Genomic DNA, 19,801 nt, shown 5'->3' on the forward strand with positions numbered 1-19,801 from the left:
CCACCCATCCTTATTTATCTCATTTATTTATTTATTTATTTATTTATTCATTCATTCATTTATCTTTATTTATTTATTTATCCATCCACCCGTCCATCCTTATTTATCTCATTTATTTATTTATTTATTCATTCATTCATTCATTCATTCATTTATCTTATTTATTCATTCATTCATTCATTCATTCATTCATTCATCTATCTATCCATCAATCCATCCTTATTTATTTATCCTTTATCTATCTATCTATCTATCTATCTATCTATCTATCTATCTATCTATCTATCTATCTATCTATCTATCTATCTATGACTCAGGGCGACTTACAACAATAAAGTAAATTGAATTGAAGGTGAATTCAATTAGAAGACAATTGGTCTATCCGGATGACAAAATTAGAAAGTTGGCAGCAAAGAAAAATGAAAAAATGATTTATACTGAAATTAAATAGATTAAGACGGTGGGTTTTTTTAAGTGATTATATAAGATGTACTAACACTATATTGCATTTTATTATACTGGAAATAGAAGGTGCACTGTATTATATGAATGTATGTGGAGAGGAAAAAGTAAAAAAAAATTCTACACAATAAAAGAAAAACAGTATAACAATAAAATAATTAAAACAAGCCATAAAACAGTATAAAATAATTAAAATACAGCAATTCATTATAGTTTAAAAACCCTAAATCTATCACCACAGTCATTTTGATTACCTTTGTGTTAATTATGATCTGGATGATTGAGATTCTCCCTAGACTTCTAAACCAGTGTTTCCCAACCTTAGCCATTTTAATATGTGTGGACTTCAACTCCCAGAATACCCCAGCCCCACGCATATTAAAATGGCCATGATTGGGAATTGGGAGATGCTGTTCTAAATGAACTTTTTCTCATAGTCCTCTGATAGTTCCTGTGCTCCCTTCCCGCGAAGAATATTTCCTCCAACGCCATCTCTTTGTTCCCCTTACAATCCCCAGATGCCATGTTATGTTTAACTGAAGGATTTCTCTTGACACCTTCCTTGTCAGTTTCTGACCCCAAGCTTACTTGCACAATTGTGTGATTGGGACTGCTCTCCATATGCTTTACAGAAGGGAGGGAACCTGCAACATTTCACAGCTGGGGGTCAAATATTCAGCCTTTTGCTGATGCCCGTCTCTCTCTTACTTTCTAAAGGACATGACACAGTAAATTATGCAGATTTGAAGGGTCCATCAGGATTCCAAGGATCTCCAGGAGAAGACCCCTCGTGGTTGATGCCACTGAGCTTAGCTCAATCCCTGGTGACTTCAGTTAAAATGGTTGTAGCCATTCAGCAATGCTTTAAAATGAATTTTATTTTATTTATTTTATTTTATTTTATTTTATTTTATTTTATTTTATTTTATTTTATTTTATTTTTTATTTTTATTTTATTTTTAATTTTTATTTATTTTATTTATTTTATTTATTTTATTTATTTTATTTATTTTATTTATTTTATTTATTTTATTTATTTTATTTATTTTATTTATTTTATTTATTTTATTTTATTTTTTTTATTTTTTTTTATTTTATTTTATTTTATTTTATTTTATTTTATTTTATTTTATTTATTTTATTTATTTTATTTATTTTATTTATTTTATTTATTTTATTTATTTTATTTATTTTATTTATTTTATTTATTTTATTTATTTTATTTATTTTATTTATTTTATTTATTTTATTTATTTTATTTATTTTATTTATTTTATTTTTATTTATTTTATTTATTTATTTTATTTATTTTATTTATTTTATTTATTTTATTTATTTTATTTATTTTATTTATTTTATTTATTATTTTTATTTTATTTATTTTATTTTATTTTATTTTATTTTTTTAGTCAAGTATGTATAAGGTAACATATATACCATATTTTTTGGAGCATAAGATGCGCCAGAGTATAAGACGCACCTTAGTTTTTGGGAGGAAAATAGGGAAAAGAATCTGCTTACCAGGTATTCATCTGGCTAGCATACTTAGTCTAATCAGCTGCAGCACATTATTTTATCCCCTGGTTAGGGCTTAAAAAAAACTTTATTCGGAGAGAGTAACAATGAAAGAGCTTGCAAGCCACTAAGAGCTGGGAACATCATTAGCACCTGGAAAGAAACATTTGGAGCAAGTAGAGGAATGGAAAAAACCCTGCAAAGACTTGGAAAACATTCTTCCCAGAGAGAACAATGAAAGAGCTTGCAAGCCAGTAAGAGCTGGGAACATTGTTAGTGCTAGGAAGAAACATGTTCTTTGTAGAGAGAAACAATGAAAACCCTGCAAAGACTTAGGGCTTGGAAAACATTCTTCACAGAGAGTATCAATGAAAGAGCCTGCAAGGTAAGAGCTGGGAAGATCGTTAGCAGCTAGTTAGGGCTGGGGGGAAAAGCTACATTCAGAGTATAAGATGCACCTAAATTATCAGCCTCTTTTAGGGTGGAAAAAGGTGTGTCTTATACTCTGAAAAATTATGGAAAGTATAAATAGGATTATGAGTACAGGAAATAGATATGAATAAATGTGGGGACAGTAGGACAGAGATGGTAGGCATGCTGGTGCTTTTATGCAATTAGTTGTGGTATGGCTACACGAATCCAAGCGACCGATTAGGTCCCACAGAGTTGGCCTTCTCCGGGTCCCGTCGACTAAACAATGTTGTTTGGCGGGTCCCAGGGGAAGAGCCTTCTCTGTGGCGGCCCCGACCCTCTGGAACCAGCTCCCCCGTGAGATTAGAACTGCCCCCACTCTCCTTGCCTTTCGTAAACTCCTTAAAACCCACCTCTGCCATCAGGCATGGGGGAACTGAGATAACTTCCCCAGGCCTATATTGTTTATGTATGGTATGTTGTATGCATGTTTTTTTAAATTATGGGTTTTTAGTTTTAATTATTAGATTTGTATTGTACATTGCTTTTCTATTGCTGTTGTGAGCTGCCCTGAATCTACGGAGAGGGGCGGCATACAAATTTAATGAATGAATGAATGAATGAATGAATGAATGAATGAATGAATGAATGTGAGGCATGAGCCATTACTGTTTACAAAGATTGAACCGAAGAACCTGTTAAAGAGATTGACATTAACCGCTTCATCATTACAGTCTTTACCGTTAGGTCCTTTTAGGGGTGGGCTGGATCTTGAGTCTTTAAGTTTGTTATTTACAATTATAGAAGGCATGGTTAGATTTCATGCATAGAAGCTTTTCCTCTTGTTCGCTGTGGTAACTGGTGCCATAAGGTTTTGTAGCAGCTTTTAAAGTTAACTATATAGCCAGTTTTATTTTTTTGCCAAAGAGATTTTTTTGGGGGGGGGATTGAAGCTTCCTTATTGTTATGGTTATTTTGTTTTTCCTGGTTTTAGTGGTTATTAGTGGTACGTATAGTTTAATGACTCTTTTGACTTCCAGCAAGAAAATGTTATAATGGTCTTCGGCAGTATTACAGCCAGTGAACAGAATTTGCCAATCAAGAGATGAGAGGTCGGTATATATGAGATAATCGCTGACTTTTCTAAAGTTATAATTAGGGATCCCAACTTTGTGATCATCTTTGTGAAGACGTACATTGAGATGAAAGTCAATCCTGCTGTGGTCACTGTTGGAAAAGGGTTCTTTTATTTGTAGACCATAAATTGAGTTTAAATTGTTGCAGAAGATAAGGGAGTTGTTGAGTCTACTGTTGTGAGTTACTAGTTGATCCAGTCCCTGATTAGTAACAGCATTGTACAGGGTTGCATGGATGGGTTCAGTGGTACTTTAATTTAGGGTCCAATTAATAAGAGGTAAATTGAGGGTCACCAAGAAGGATTGTTTGTACTTGTCAAGAACAGATGCTGTTTCATAATTCCTGTATCTTACACTGTTCAGCAAGCCTTCAAAGTTACCACAGCACTGAAAAAAGTGACGTATGCTCATTTTTCACACTTTTGCAGCATCCCCATTGTTGTGTGATCAAAATTCAGGTGCTGCTGAGTCACATTTATGAGGGACCTGAGACCAAGTGATGTCCTTTTTTGCAACCTTCTGGCAAGCAAAGTCAGTGTTGTTTTATTAATTTGTTATATGATTCTCTCCTTCATTTAGTGTTATTTTTTTATACTGCTCAAAAAAAATAAAGGGAACACTCAAATAACACATCCTAGATATGAATGAATGAAATATTCTCATTGAATACTTTGTTCTGTACAAAGTTGAAGGTGCACAACAGCACCTTCCTTCCTTCCTTCCCTCCCTCCCCTCTTCCCTCCCTCCCTCCCTCCCTCCCTTCCTTCCTTTTTCACCTCACTTCACTCCACTCACTCAGTGACTCATCATGTGTGGTGCTCTGTATTATATAAAGAAAAACCAAATACTGTAATTACAAAAAAATGAAATACAGGTTAAACAAAGTAATTTTCACGGGCTGCAAAAGAGCACCCTCCATTTTCATAAGGCTTCTGCAGCCTCACCGTCACCCCAGAACAGGACATGCTTCTGAGTAGTAGTAGTAGTAGTAGTAGTAGTAGTAGTAGTAGTAGTAGTAATAATAATAATAATAATAATAATAATAATAATAATAATAATAATAGACTAGGGGCAGCTCACAACAACAATAAAAACAATATAGGCACAAATCTAATAATGTGACTAAAACCCATTATCTTAAAAAAACAATATTACACAATCATAAGCACACATAACTTTTTGTTTTGTTGTTGTCAGGTATTGGTCCATTGTCCCCTTTGACACATGTGTCAGAGGCTCGCCATCGCTGATCTAATGCATTGCTAGCCACTCAACCTTGGTCCTCGGGTGCCATGAAAAGAGTAAATGAAACGAGACTCTCTGAGCACAGATGGGTTCGAGTTCTCTGTAGCATGACTAGGAGCAGATAGGATTTTTTTCCACCATCCCAGCGGGAGCCGAGAACGATGCTTGGATTTTACGCAAAGGCAGTGAGGCTTTGGAAGCCCCCACCCCCAGGGCTTTGATTTATTATTATTTAGATTTGATGGGGTAAGATTAGAAAATTCCAGCTTGACAGTGATCCATCGTGGGTGTTTCCCACCCTCCCTCCCTGCCTATTGATTTGGGGAGGGGGGGTGTATCTGAGCAATATTTGAATAATTTAAAAGGAGATTTTTTTTTCTCTCTCTCCCCGACACCCACCCCGGTGCCCCTGTCGTGCCAGATGGGCTGGGAGGGTTTCACAAGCCCAGCAGTGAATAATGAATGAATAAGTCTCTGATAATGACGCCTCTGTAACCCAGAGGGAGTAGCTGGGAGGGAGGCACAAAGGCATGGCTTGATGTCGCCTTCTGAGGAATAATGAGGATTTGTAGGAAAGATTGCACATAGAGAGAAAGCGCCTTCTGGGTTTCCCTTTGACACCTGCTATGCCCTTTCACTCTTTAGGATGGGGACTAAAATTAGAGTAGGGAGGCAACAGAGTGTCTCTCAATGCCAGGGTACCCAAATAACTTTTATGCTCCGTGCTTAATTTGACCATACTTTAAAAGCCAGCCTGCCTTCCTTCCTTCCTTCCTTCCTTCCTTCCTTCCTTCCTTCCTTCCTTCCTTCCTTCTTTCTTTCTTTCCTTCCTTCTCCACTATCCTTATATAGAATAGAACAGAACAGAATAGTATTCTTTATTTGCCAAGTGCGATTGGACACACAAGGAATTTGTCTTTGGTACATATGCTCTCAGTGTACATAAAAGAAAATATACATTTGTCAAGTTTTTGGTTTTATGTATAACTATTAGCTGGATACCCATGCTTTGCTAGGAAACTGAACTCCTTAGCACGGAGCAGAATGTCTAAACTCGCAGCCCGCAGGCCAGATGAGTCATGTCCTGACCCCACCCACTGGCAGTTGGAACAGAGTTCTTTTTAGGTGCAGAAGGAGAGTAGAATGTTTTAACTCCTTAGCATCAGAGCGTGTTAATAATAATATAAGAAACAATTAATGATCTGATGGTCATTTCAAAAAATCCTTTCGTAGCAAGCACCTAGAAGCTAAGAGGAACATACGTGCCAAGTTTCAAGTTTGTAGGCCTTGCGGTTCTGGATATTTTGTGATAATGCATGAGTGGTATTTTGCTTATATATATATATGTTCACTGAAGATGACATTTAATTTTGTTGTATGAGGTGCAATGAAATTGAAGTGAATTTACTTACATCTCTTCTCCTTCTTTCCTCCCTCCCTCTATCCCTCTCACCTCCTCCATTTCCTCCCTCCCTCCCTTCTTTCCTCCCTCCCTCCCTTCCTACCTTCCTTCCTTCCTTCTTTCCTTCCTTCCTTCTTTCCTTCCTTCCTTCTTTCCTCTCTTCCTTCCTTCCTTCCTTCCTTCTTTCCTCTCTTTTTTCCTTCTTCTTGCTTTCCTTCTTCTTCCCTCTCTCCCCCTCCCTTCCTAACTTCTCCATCTTTTTTCCATATTTATTTATTTATTTATTCTATTCTTAATGCCGCCCTTCTCCTTAGCCTCAGGGCGGTTTACAACATATTAGCAATAGCACTTTTTAACAGAGCCAGCATATTGCCCCCACAATCCGGGTCCTCATTTTACCCACCTCGGAAGGATGGAAGGCTGAGTCAACCTTGAGCCAGTGATGAGATATTCCATTCCATTCCATTCCATCTCCTCCTCCTCCATTTCTCTGTCTTCCATCCTTCTTTTTAATAAAAGGAAACCTGGCATACTGCAAAATTAAATGCCACTGGCTTCGCTCCCTCTCAGATTTAGGAAGATGGCAAGGGCAAACCACTTCTGGTTCGTCAAACACACACACCCTTGCAGAGATTAATCCACACAAACCCGAAGGTGCACACATAAACATGGACACGCATATAGACACACAACTCCTGGAACATGCTTTGCATGAGGCTGCTTTTAAAGTTCAATTAATGCCAGATGTCTTGGCCAACAAGCACAAGGGAATTTGCCAGGATGGGCACACAGTCTTGCACCATGTTGCGGGCCCTGCATTAGCTTCCCATTAGCTTCCCAATGTAAACGTATCCCAGCAACTGGTCAGGTCCCACAGAGTCGGTCTTCTCCAGGTCCTGTCAGCCAGACAATGCTGACTGGCAGGACTTAGGGGAAGAGCCTTTTCTGTGGTGGCCCCGGCCTTATGGAATGAACTCCCTCCAGAGATTCGCATTGCCCCCACACTCCTGATCTTCCGTAAGGTTCTGAAAATCCACCTTTGCCGACAGGCTTGGGGCCTTTGAGCTGCTAATATTTAGCTCCGACCAATGATTGAATGTATGTATGGATGCGATTGATTAATTTTAAGTATTGGGTTTTAAGACAGTATTTTAAATGTAGATTTTATTGCAGGTTTCTAATGTGTTTTGCATAGATTTGCTGTAAGCCGCCTTGAGTCTCAGGAGAAGGGCAGCATAGAAATTGAATAGATAGATAGGTAGGTAGGTAGGCAAGTAGATAAATAGGTAAATAGATAAATAAATAGGTAAATGGATAGATAGATAGATAGATAGATAGGTAGGTAGGTAGGTAGGTAGGCAAGTAGATAAATAGGTAAATAGATAAATAAATAGGTAAATGAATAGATAGATAGATAGATAGATAGATAGATAGATAGATAGATAGATAGATAGAGAGAGAGAGAGATAGAGAGATAGATATATATATATGTAGGTAGGTAGGTAAGTAGGTAAGTAGATAAATAGGTTAATAGATAAATAAATAGGTAAATGGATGGATAGATAGATAGATAGATAGATAGATAATAAATAATAAACACAGTGATACCTCTACCTAAGAATGCCTCTACTTACGAACTTTTCTAGATAAGAACCAGGTGTTCACGATTTTTTTGCCTCTTCTCAAGAACCATTTTTCATTTACAAACTCGAGCCTCCGAAACTGTAACCAGAAAAGGCAGGGAGAAGCCTCCGCGGGGCCTCTCTAGGAATCTCCTGGGAGGAAACAGGGCCGGAAAAGGCGGGGAGAAGCCTCCGTGGGGCCTCTCTAGGAATCTTTAGTCTTTATCTATAAAACTTTTTATGCCATGGCACCGGTCAACCTCCAGGAATGTATCGTTCCACTAGATGTGGCTCAGTTTTTTCAGTCATACAGAGAGAAGCAGCTGGCTGCCCCCTGTTTTCGTGAGATCAGAGGGACCAAATCACCAAAATGAGGGGCCAAACATCCACCCCCACCCCCCATATGACCTGTGAGTTGCTCTGACATTATCTCCTTTCGGGATATTTCCAGCTTGGGGGGGTTGATGCCAGGTATTGTGTTGGATTGCACCTGTTTTATTATGGATGTCATTTCCTCTTGGTTGGCTGCCAGGAGTCTTTGTGTAATTGTGGTGGGCTGCGAGATTTATAAAATAAATAAATGGGGCAAGAACGCCGTGTGCATTTTATTCCCCTTGCAGGAGAGAATGGCAGGCAGCCATGGAGGTCAATCATGGTCTTTTACGGGGGTGGGTGGTGGCGGGTGGGTAGGTGACAAAATGTAGAAGACGGCAGGTGCATCACTGGGAATTGCCCAACGTTTTGTCACACCACGAATCTCCCTGAACTGATGATGTGACGGTTCTCTCATGCTTGTCTCAGTGTTGCATCTGTCCCTGAAACTGATTGAGCTGTGAATCTGCACCCTTGTTTGAAAAGGAAGGAATTCTGCTTCTTTTTTTCTCTTGCCACGAATGCCTGAGCGTATTTAAAGATAAGAAAACCAGGGATCATTTCCCTCGGTTGTTTACCAACCTGTGACCATTGATCAAGGAGAAACGCATGCTTAATTTATTGGGTTCAAATGGCCAGCAGTGTGCAGCAGCTGCCAAAAAAGCCAACATAGTTCTAGGCTGCATTAACAGAGGGATAGAATCAAGATCACGTGAAGTGTTAATACCACTTTATAAGGCCACACTTGGAATACTGCATTCAGTTTTGGTCGCCACGATGGAAAAAGGATGTTGAGACTCTAGAAAAAGTGCAGAGAAGAGCAACAAAGATGATAAGGGGACTAAGAGGCTAAAACATATGAAGAACAGTTGCAGGAACTGGGCATGGCCAGTTTAATGAAAAGAAGGACCAGAGGAGACATGACAGCAGTATGATATTGCCCACAAGATCATATGCTGCAATGTCCTACTGGTCAATGACTACTTCAGCTTCAACCGCAACAACACAAGAGCACGCAACAGATTCAAACTTAATATTAACCGCTACAAACTTGACTGTAAAAAATATGATTTCAACAATCGAGTTATCGAAGCGTGGAACTCATTGCCGGACTCAATTGTGTCAACCCCTAACCCCCAACATTTCTCCCTTAGACTCTCCATGATTGACCTCTCCAGGTTCCTAAGAGGCCAGTAAGGGGCGTACATAAGTGCACTGGTGTGCCTTTCGTCCCCTGTCCAATTGTCTTTCCTTTCTCTCACTTATCATATATATTTTCTTTCTTTCATATATCCTCTCCTCTAAGTTCACTTTTACCCTTATATATATTACTACATGTCTATTTTTCTTCCTATGTATTTGTGTATTGGACAAATGAATAGATAAATAAATAAATAAATAAATAAAATAAAATAAAAATAAAAATAAAAAAATCTCAGAGGAGTTGCCACAAAGAAGAGGGAGTCAAACTATTCTCCAAAGCACCTGAGGGTAAGACAAGAAGCAATGGGTCGGAGCTGAACAAGGAGATAAGTAACCTAGAACTAAGGAGTGATTTCCTGACAGTCAGAATAGTTGACCAGTGGAAAACTTGCCTCTAGAAGTTGTGAATGCTCCAACACTGGAAATTTTTAAGATGTTGGATAGCCATGTGTTTGAAGTAGTGTAGGGCTTCCTGCCTAAGTAGGGGGTTGGATTAGAAGACCCCCAAGGTCCCTTCCAACTCTGTTGTTGTTATTATTAAACAGGGCTGGCTGAGGCTATTTAGTTAGTGATGAAGGCACCTGGCTAAGAAACCAGGAGATGTGAGTTCTACTCCAGGGATGGATCCTGGATTGTTTTGCTGCCAGTTTGCTCAGGGCCGCGCTGGGCATGCGCAAACCCCTGTAGCAATCAAATAATAGCTTCTGCACATGCACAGAAGCAACATCCAAGATGGCGGCACCCACGGACCGGCACCAACAGAACCCGGTTTACTAACAGTTCTAAAAAAACCAGTTAGAACTGGTAGGAACTCCTCTGTGTTCTAGTTCCACATTAGGTATGAAAGCTGGCTGGATAACTTTGGGCTAGTCATTCTCTTTGGATATGTTCGCTGCCTTGAGTTATTTGTAAAAATAATAAATGCAGGATATTAAAAAAAGAAAAATTATTTGGTATAATTGGCTGACACATTACAAATATTCCAAATAAAAATTAATTAAGTTCTCTTTCACTTTTCTTAGAAATATTCCAAAAAGAGACAAATCTGAAATATTATATACAAGAGAAACTGCGAACCTATCGATAGATGACTATCCGAAAACTTTTAGGAACATTATAAACTAAAACGGCTAGAAATAATCTGAACTAAATCTTTAAAGTCGCAACTTAGCGGTCAACAATATAGTTGACAAATCAATAGTAAAGATCTTTGGATGGTACCATTACAATTCTATAGAGTTTAAATTTGATTATATAAGTTCCAAATATATGCAAAATAAGAATGAAAATGTAAATTATGTTAATCTCAACCTACATATGTTATCCCTACTTAGTGATAAATTAATATATATCAGTTGATATATCCATGAAAATAACTTTTTATAGTCATAGCATTAAGTTTTTACTTTTGTGATGTGTACCACCTAGTTTACATTTTGGAAATGCTCATTTAAGTGTTTTGTCATGTCTTATGTGTTATAGAAACATAGAAACATAGAAGACTGACGGCAGAAAAAGACCTCATGGTCCATCTAGTCTGCCCTTATACTATTTCCTGTATTTTATCTTACAATGGATATATGTTTATCCCAGGCATGTTTAAATTTGGTTACTGTGGATTTACCAACCACGTCTGCTGGAAGTTTGTTCCAAGGATCTACTACTCTTTCAGTAAAATAATATTTTCTCATGTTGCTTTTGATCTTTTCCCCAACTAACTTCAGATTGTGTCCCCTTGTTCTTGTGTTCACTTTCCTATTAAAAACACTTCCCTCCTGAACCCTATTTAACCCTTTAACATATTTAAATGTTTCGATCATGTCCCCCCTTTTCCTTCTGTCTTCCAGACTATACAGATTGAGTTCATTAACTCTTTCCTGATACGTTTGATGCTTAAGACCTTCCACCATTCTTGTAGCCCGTCTTTGGACCCGTTCAATTTTGTCAATATCTTTTTGTAGGTGAGGTCTCCAGAACTGAACACAGTACTCCAAATGTGGTCTCACCAGCGCTCTATATAAGGGGATCACAATCTCCCTCTTCCTGCTTGTTATACCTCTAGCTATGCAGCCAAGCATCCTACTTGCCTTTCCTACCGCCCGACCACACTGCTCACCCATTTTGAGTCTGTCAGAAATCACTACCCCTAAATCCTTCTCTTCTGAAGTTTTTGCTAACACAGAACTGCCAATGCAATACTCAGATTGAGGATTCCTTTTCCCCAAGTGCATTATTTTACATTTGGAAACATTAAACTGCAGTTTCCATTGCTTTGACCATTTATCTAGTAACGCTAAATCATTTACCATATTACAGACCCCTCCAGGAATATCAACCCTATTGCACACTTTAGAGTCATCGGCAAATAGGCAAACCTTCCCTACCAAACCTTCCCTACCAAACCCTACCCTATGTCACTCACAAACATATTAAAAAGAATAGGACCCAGAACAGACCCTTGTGGCACACAATAAAATTATTTTAAAAAAAGAAAAAAACCATCCAAACATTGACTAGGAAGGAGTTTAGGAACTGATTTAAAACCATTTAATGTGGTTCAGACATAGCTCCCTGTCCTGCCCTTACTCTAAACCTAACCTTTGAAAGGCTAGTGATGTGCCACTTGAAAACCATCACAGATCTACTGTTAGACCACCTGCAATTTGCATACTGAGCAAACAGATCAATGGATGGTGCAGTTAATATGGTTCTCCACTATATCCTACAAAATCTTGAATCTCCAAAGACCTATGCAAGGGTCCTCTTTGTAGACTTTAGTTCAGCCTTCAATACCATCAGTCCAGACACTCTTCCAACTAAACTAAATCAGCTGGCGGTACCTGGACACACTTGTAAGTAGATCATAAGTAGAAGCATCAGATGAAGCTAAGCAGAATCACATCAGATACCTGTACAATTAACACGGGACCCCAAGGCTGTGTGCTCTCTCCACTTCTCTCTCTATACCAATGACTGCATTTTTAAGGCATTGGACCAGAGTACCTCCGAAACTGCCTGCTACCGCACGAATCCCAGCGGCCGATAAGGTCCCACAGAGTTGGCCTTCTCTGGGTCCCATCGACTAAACAATGTCGTCTGGTGGGCCCCAGGGGAAGAGCCTTCTCTGTGGCAGCCCCGGCCCTCTGGAATCAACTCCCCCCAGAGATTAGAACTGCTCCCACCCTCCTTGTCTTCCGTAAACTACTTAAGACCCACCTATACCGCCAGACATGGGGGATTTGAGACACCTTTCCCCCAGGCTTATTATAATTTATGTTTGGTATGTATGTGCTGTTTGGTTTTTAATTATGAGAGGGTTTTTATTTTTTTTTAATATTAGATTTGTGCCAGTATAATATTGTTTTTATCGTTGTTGTGAGCCGCCCCGAGTCTTCGGAGAGGGGCGGCATACAAATCTAATAAAATAGAATTAGAAAATAAGGATCCACCTGATGTTTGCAGAGGTTTTTAGCTGTAGTTTTATATAGATTTCTATCATGTGTATAAAATTTGTTGTAAGCCGCCCTGAGTCTCAGGAGAAGGGTGACATAGAAATCAAATAAAAACAAACAAACAAACAAACAAATAAATAAATAAATAAATAAATGACACAACAGCGATCGGACTCATTTGAGACAATGATGAATCTGCATACAGACGGGAGGTTGAACAACTGACCTTGTGGCACAATCTGGAACAATCTGGAACTGAACACGCTCAAAATTGTGAAAATGGTGGTAGACTTTAGGAGAAATCCATCCGTATTTCCAACTCTTACAATACTAGACAAGACAGTAAAGATCTTCAAATTTCTAGGTTCGACCATATTGCAAAATCTAAAATGGTCACCTAATATCAAAAACCATCAAAAAAGGAAAATTAAAGAATCTGCACCAACTCGGAAAGCTCAAACTGCCCAAGGAGCTGCTGATACAGTTCTACAGAGGAATCATTGAGTCTGTCATCTGCACCTCTATAACTGTCTGGTTTGGTTCTGCAACCCAACAAGACCGACACAGACTTCAGAGGATAATCAGAACCGCAGAAAAAACAATTGCTACCAACTGGTATTATCTTCTTTTCAACTTTTGGTGGGAGGGCCCACTTTCCCCCCCCCCCCATCACTTTTGCTCACCCCTCTCTCTTCTCTTCCTTTCTTCCTTGTCATCAGGGGCAGAGGTGTGTTTCAGCAGGTTCTGACCAGTAATGGAGAACCACTAGCGGAAATTTTGAACAGTTTGGAGAACCGGTAAATACCACCTCTGCCTGGCCCCGCCCCCATCTATTCTCTGCCTCCCGAGTCTCAGCTGATCGGGAGGAAATGGGAATTTTGCACTAGCCTTCCTCTGCAGGAAATGGGAAGGGAATGGAGATTTTACAGTATCCTTCTCCTGCAAGGTCCACAGAACCAGTAGTAATTTTTTTTTTGAATTCACAGGAAGGGTATAAAAAAAGAAGACAAAATGGAAGCCACAAGCTATGAAGTCGAAGTCTTCATCTTTTATACTTGCTTCATGACACATAAAAAGGGGGTGGGACTTTTGACTGCTTGGAGATGGGTCACCATTTTGACTTGTCCCTCTTTGCTTATTTGTTTATTAGATTTATATGCCTCCAATTGTCATATCGCAGGTTGCTTACTGAGTTATTTATTTATTTATTCGTTTATTTATTCATTTGTCCAATACACAAATAGATAGGAAGAAAAAAAGACATGTAGTAATATATATATAAGAGTAAAGTGAACTTAGAGGAGAGGATATATGAAAGAAAGAAAATGTATATGATAAGTGAGAGAAAGGAAAGACAATTGGACAGGGGACGAAAGGCACACCAGTGCACTTATGTACGCCCCTTACTGGCCTCTTAGGAACCTGGAGAGGTCAATCGTGGAGAGTCTAAGGGAGAAGTGTTGGGGGTTAGGGTTTGACACAATTGAGTCCGGCAATGAGTTCCACGCTTCGATAACTCGATTGTTGAAATCATATTTTTTACAGTCAAGTTTGGAGCGGTTCATATTAAGTTTGAATCTGTTGCGTGCTCTTGTGTTGTTGCGGTTGAAGCTGAAGTAGTCATTGACCGGTAGGACGTTGCAGCATATGATCTTGTGGGCAATACTCAAATCGTGTTTTAGGTGCCGTAGTTCTAGGCTTTCTAGGCCCAGGATTGTTAGTCTATTTTCGTAGGAGGTTCTGTTTCGAGTGGAGGAGTGAAGGGCTCTTCTGGTGAAATATCTTTGGACATTGAAAGGATTCCTTGCAAAAGGAATCTTGAAATGTGACAAGGATTTTACAAAATTAGCCCGAATCGTTCTTTCAGCCTTAGAAACTGAATGCAGGTTGCAAACCCGTGACTTGGAGTTTAAAAGCTGAGAAAAAGATCCTTGGGTTGGGTTGCATATAACTTGCCATTCTGTTCACCTATCACACACACACACACACACACACACACACACACACACACACACTCAAGTTGCCAGGGTAAATTGAGCAATCAAGACTAGGCCGTTGAGTGCACAGCTGAAAAAAAACATTACATATACCTGACTTGTCTCCATGTGTCAAGAAGATAAATGTCGGTGGTTCATGAGAAAATGCTGATGTTTGAGCTTTTAATAGCCCAAACAGTCATCTGGATCGGAGCAGAAAAACCGGTTCAGCAGGTAATACGAGATTCGGATGAGGGAGAACGAAAACAGCTGCGCAAAATTGGCTGTCCAAATTGTGAAGTGTCAGAAGACGTGAACGTTTGTTGCTGAGATCATGAAATCCAGGAACACAAAAGTAAGCGGCCCCATTTCTGTACCTTCCGATGGCCGCCATGCTTGGGAAAAGGGGCGGAGCTTCAGTCACACAACCTTGGCTGCCATATTGACGTTTTTCCCCCTTACTTCACACCACTCAATTACTAACTAAGTAAACTTTTTAAAGAGAAGATTGAACTGCCACTTGACTGGTGTACTATAGAGTTCCTGCTTGGGCAGGGGGTTGAACTCGATGGCCTTCATGGTCCCTTTCAACTGTAACAATACATAATAAACTAACTAACTAACTAACTAACTAACTAACTAACTAACTAACTAACTAACTAACTCTCCAAGTGTGTATCTATTCTAAGGGGTGTGCATAAATGCACCAGTGTGCCTTCCATCCCCTGTCCTAATGTTTCTTTATTTTTTACTAGTTTTATTATTATTATTATTATTATTATTATTATTATTATTATTAATGCTTTTCCCCCTAATTTTTTCTTTTACTAGTATCATGTATATAAATATTAATTATATCTTCACATACTTGACAAAACAAACAAATGAATAAATAAGAATAAAAATAAATAAAATAAAGGAATAAAAAAGGTGCTTCTTATTAATTCCTTTGGACCAGTCTGGGTACAGGTGTGCAATTTGATAAGGCGATAACCTGATAAGGTAATTTTTTTTGCAGACCTTCACCACGCTACCGGTGTGATATGTGCGCATCTCCGCATCTCCAGCATGTCCGCACGCGCGTCCCAGCGAGGTTTAGCTTCTGTTCATGTGCAGAAGGCAAAACCTCAGGAGAAGACGTGCACGCAAGAGATATTTTGGCAACTTTTTTGCTTTTGCACATGTGCTGGAGCAAAAAATTGCCAACATTTTTCTTTCGTGCACATCCCGTCATGGGATTTTGCTTCCTGTCCATGTCCAAAATTAGATTAGATTAGATTTATTGGATTTATATGCCGCCCCTCTCCGCAAACTCGGGGCGGCTCACAACAATAATAAAAAACAGTACATAATAACAAATCCAATGCTCATCAATCTAATTACAATTTAAAATTCATAAATTCATAAAACAGTCCCAATATATATAAAAAACAGGCACACAGTCAATTAATCAAATGGCAAAACAACATGGGCAAGGGGGAGATGTTTTAGTTCCCCCATGCCTGACGGCAGAGGTGGGTCTTAAGTAGTTTATGAAAGGCAGGGAGGGTGGGGGTAATCCTAATCTCAGGGGGGAGCTGATTCCAGAGGGTCGGGGCCCCCACAGAGAAGGCTCTTCCCCTGGGTCCCGCCAGACGGCATTGTTTAGTCGACGGGACCCGAAGAAGGCCGACTCTGTGGGACCTAACCGGTCGCTGGGATTCGTGCGGCAGGAGGCGGTCCCGAAGATATTCTGGTCTGGTGCCATGAAGGGCTTTATAGGTCATAACCAACACTTTGAATTGTGACCGGAAACTGATCGGCAACCAATGCAGACTGCGGAGTGTTGGAGTAATATGGGCATACTTAGGGAAGCCCATAATTGTTCTTGCAGCTGCATTCTGCACGATCTGAAGTTTCCGAACACTTTTCAAAGGTAGCCCCATGTAGAGAGCGTTACAGTAGTCGAACCTCGAGGTGAAGAGGGCATGAGTGCGCAATCCAGCAATTGTTTTTTACTGGGAGATCTCTCAGTGCTCCTTTTAGGACCTGGAAAAAAGGGCAGGATATCAATCTAAAGCAGTGTTTCCCAACCTTGGCAACTTGAAGATATTTGGACTTCAATTCCCAGAATTCCAAATATCTTCAAGTTGCCAAGGTTGGGAAACACTGATCTAAATCATAAAATTAATGTCTTTACTTGACAACCACAGCGATTGTATTTCAGACTCTGAAACCCGATCTCCCATATTTAACATTTGACATGCAAGGGCTGTTAGTGTGTGACAGGACAGAGAGGATTCACGGGCACCGCCTGGAGAAATCCAATGGTCAAACAGCTGGTGGAACAATTTGTGGGTAGAAATTTCTTCTTTTTTCTTCTTCTCTAGGAAATGTTTCATTTTGTGGAACGGGAGAACAACTGACTCCAAAATAGAGCTACCCTTCTTGGAGGTGAAAAATACATAGTGGTTCCAGAAACAGCTTTTTCTGGACATAAAAGCTTGGCCTAGTGGTTAAAGCTAAAAACCATCTCTCTCTCTCTCAGCCCAACTCAACACACAGAGTTGTTGTTTTGGGGGAAATAAAAAGAGGAAGAAGAATTGGGTGGAAACGGATAAGGAGAGAAGCAGAACTGAGGATAAATTTCCTGACAGTGAGAACTATTAATCAGTGGAACAACTTTCCTCCAGAAACTGCAAAAAAACAAAATTCAACATAAGCAAAAATACAATAAGAGACCACCTTCTGAACTTAACGAATAGAAATCACCAGGACCAAATGGACTACATTCCAGAGTCCTAAAGGAACTAGCAGATGTCAACCCTGGAACACAGGAGAACTACCTGAAGACTGGAAATGAATTGACATGGTCCCCATCTACAAAGAAGGCAAAAAAATCAGACCCAGATAAAACTACAGACAAATCAGCTTAACATCAATACCTGGGAAAATACTAGAAAAGATAATTAAGAAACAGATCTGCCACCACTTAGAAACAAACAAAGTAATAACCAACAGCCAACATGGGTTTGTTAAGAAGAAATCATGGCAAACTAATCTCACTTCATTCTTCAACACTGTGACCAAATTAATAGACCAGCAATATTCAGTGGACCTAGTATACTTGGGCTTCAGCAAAGCATTTGACAAAGTAGACCACAACCCACTTCTCCGCAAGCTAAAAAAAAGTGGGATAGACAGCTACAGAACCAGATGGATTAACAACTGGCTGACCGACTGTGTCCAACAATGGGTCTAAGCCCACATGGAGAGAAGTAAACAGCGGGGTACCACAAGACTCCTTCCTAGGCCCAGTACTCTTTAACATCTTATAAATGACTTAGTTGAGGGGACAGAAGGGGAACTAACCAAATTTGCAGATGACATCAAGCTGGTGGGAGTAGCCAATACTCCAGAGGACAGGCTCATGTTGCAGATGGATCTTGACAGACTTGTACACTGGGCCCAAACAAATAAAATGAAATTCAGTGCAGAGAAAAGTAAAATCCTGCAACTAGAAAAGGAAAGGAAAGAAAAGAAAAACCAAAGACATATATATATATATCAGTTACTGCGAGAGGGATCATGGTGTCTTGGTGGACAACCAACTAAATATGAGCCAGCAATGTCCAGCAGCAGCCAAAAGCCTTTTTAATTGTCTGGTCTTCCTTCTTTTCTGTGAGCTTAATTCCTTTCTTTCTTTCTTTCTCTTCTTTCTTTCTTTCTCTTCTTTCTTTCTTTCTTTCTTTCTTTCTTGTTTTTAATAGGAAAGTGAACACAAGAACAAGGGGACACAATCTGAAGTTAGTTGGGGGAAAGATCAAAAGCAACATGAGAAAATACTGTATTATTTTACTGAAAGAGTAGTAGATCCTTGGAACAAACTTCCAGCAGACGTGGTAGATAAATCCACAGTAACTGAATTTAAACATGCCTGGGATAAACATATATCCATTGTAAGATAAAATACAGAAAATAGTATAAGGGCAGACTAGATGGACCATGAGGTCTTTTTCTGCCGTCAGTCTTCCATATTTCTATGTTTCTTTCTTTCTTTCTTTCTTTCTTTCTTTCTTTCTTTCTTTCTTCTTTCCCTCTCTCTTTTCTCTCTCTCTCTCTCCTTATTCTCCATTCCTCTGCCTTGAGCTATATTTAACCACATGAAGCCTCCTCACTTTACAAGAGATAAATCATCTGGCTTTAGCAGTCGCCTCCTCACTCTTCATCCCCCTGCCCAGCTCTTGTGAGATTTTGAAGAGGTAGGCTGGGATGCAGATGGAGACCCAAGTGTGGGAGTGGTGGGTGGGTGGGAGGAGGAGGAGACACCCAACTGAATTCTAGAGAAAGGTGGCAATACCTCTATTTTCCCCCTTTCCCACCACCTCAAAGATAATCCCTCTGGGAAATTGAGAGTTTCCATTCCAAGCCAAAAAAACACCACTCCCTCCAGCTGGCAGTCCAGAGCTTGCATTTAGAAAGGCAGAAGAACTGCAGAAAATGGAAGGAGGAGGAGTTGTGTGTGTGTATGTGTGTGTGTTTGCATGTGCATAGCCGGGGGGGGGGCATTGACTGTTTCCAGTGGCTCTGAAGATCAATCCCCCCCCTCTTTTTCTCAAAGGAGTTGTCATGCTAGCTTTAAAATGAGCAAGAGTTTTATGACTCCATGGAGGGTAGCCTATTTATGACTGCATATGCTTTCCTGGACCGTAGCCCAAGGTTATTAGCCATATGGGAAGTTCTCCTAAATTAAAGCTATGGATTCATATGTGACCATCCTACAATGATGTATTTATAGAGCCAGGGTTTTTTTCTTCTTCTAGTGGTTATAACTCCAGGCTGGAAACGCAGGATTCTAATCTAACTTTAGATATGGAAGCTGGATTGGTAATTTTGGGCCAATCGCCAGGAGAGTGTTGAGTTCTAGACCCACTTTATGGCTTAGGAGGACCATATTATTTACAGGACTGTTTTCTGCCTCACATGTCCCAGCCTCCTCCAGATCCCGACTGGCGGGGCTGAGGAA

The sequence above is a fragment of the Erythrolamprus reginae genome, chromosome 2 (assembly GCF_031021105.1).
Source record: "Erythrolamprus reginae isolate rEryReg1 chromosome 2, rEryReg1.hap1, whole genome shotgun sequence".
NCBI classification, from domain to species: Eukaryota; Metazoa; Chordata; class Lepidosauria; order Squamata; family Dipsadidae; genus Erythrolamprus; species Erythrolamprus reginae.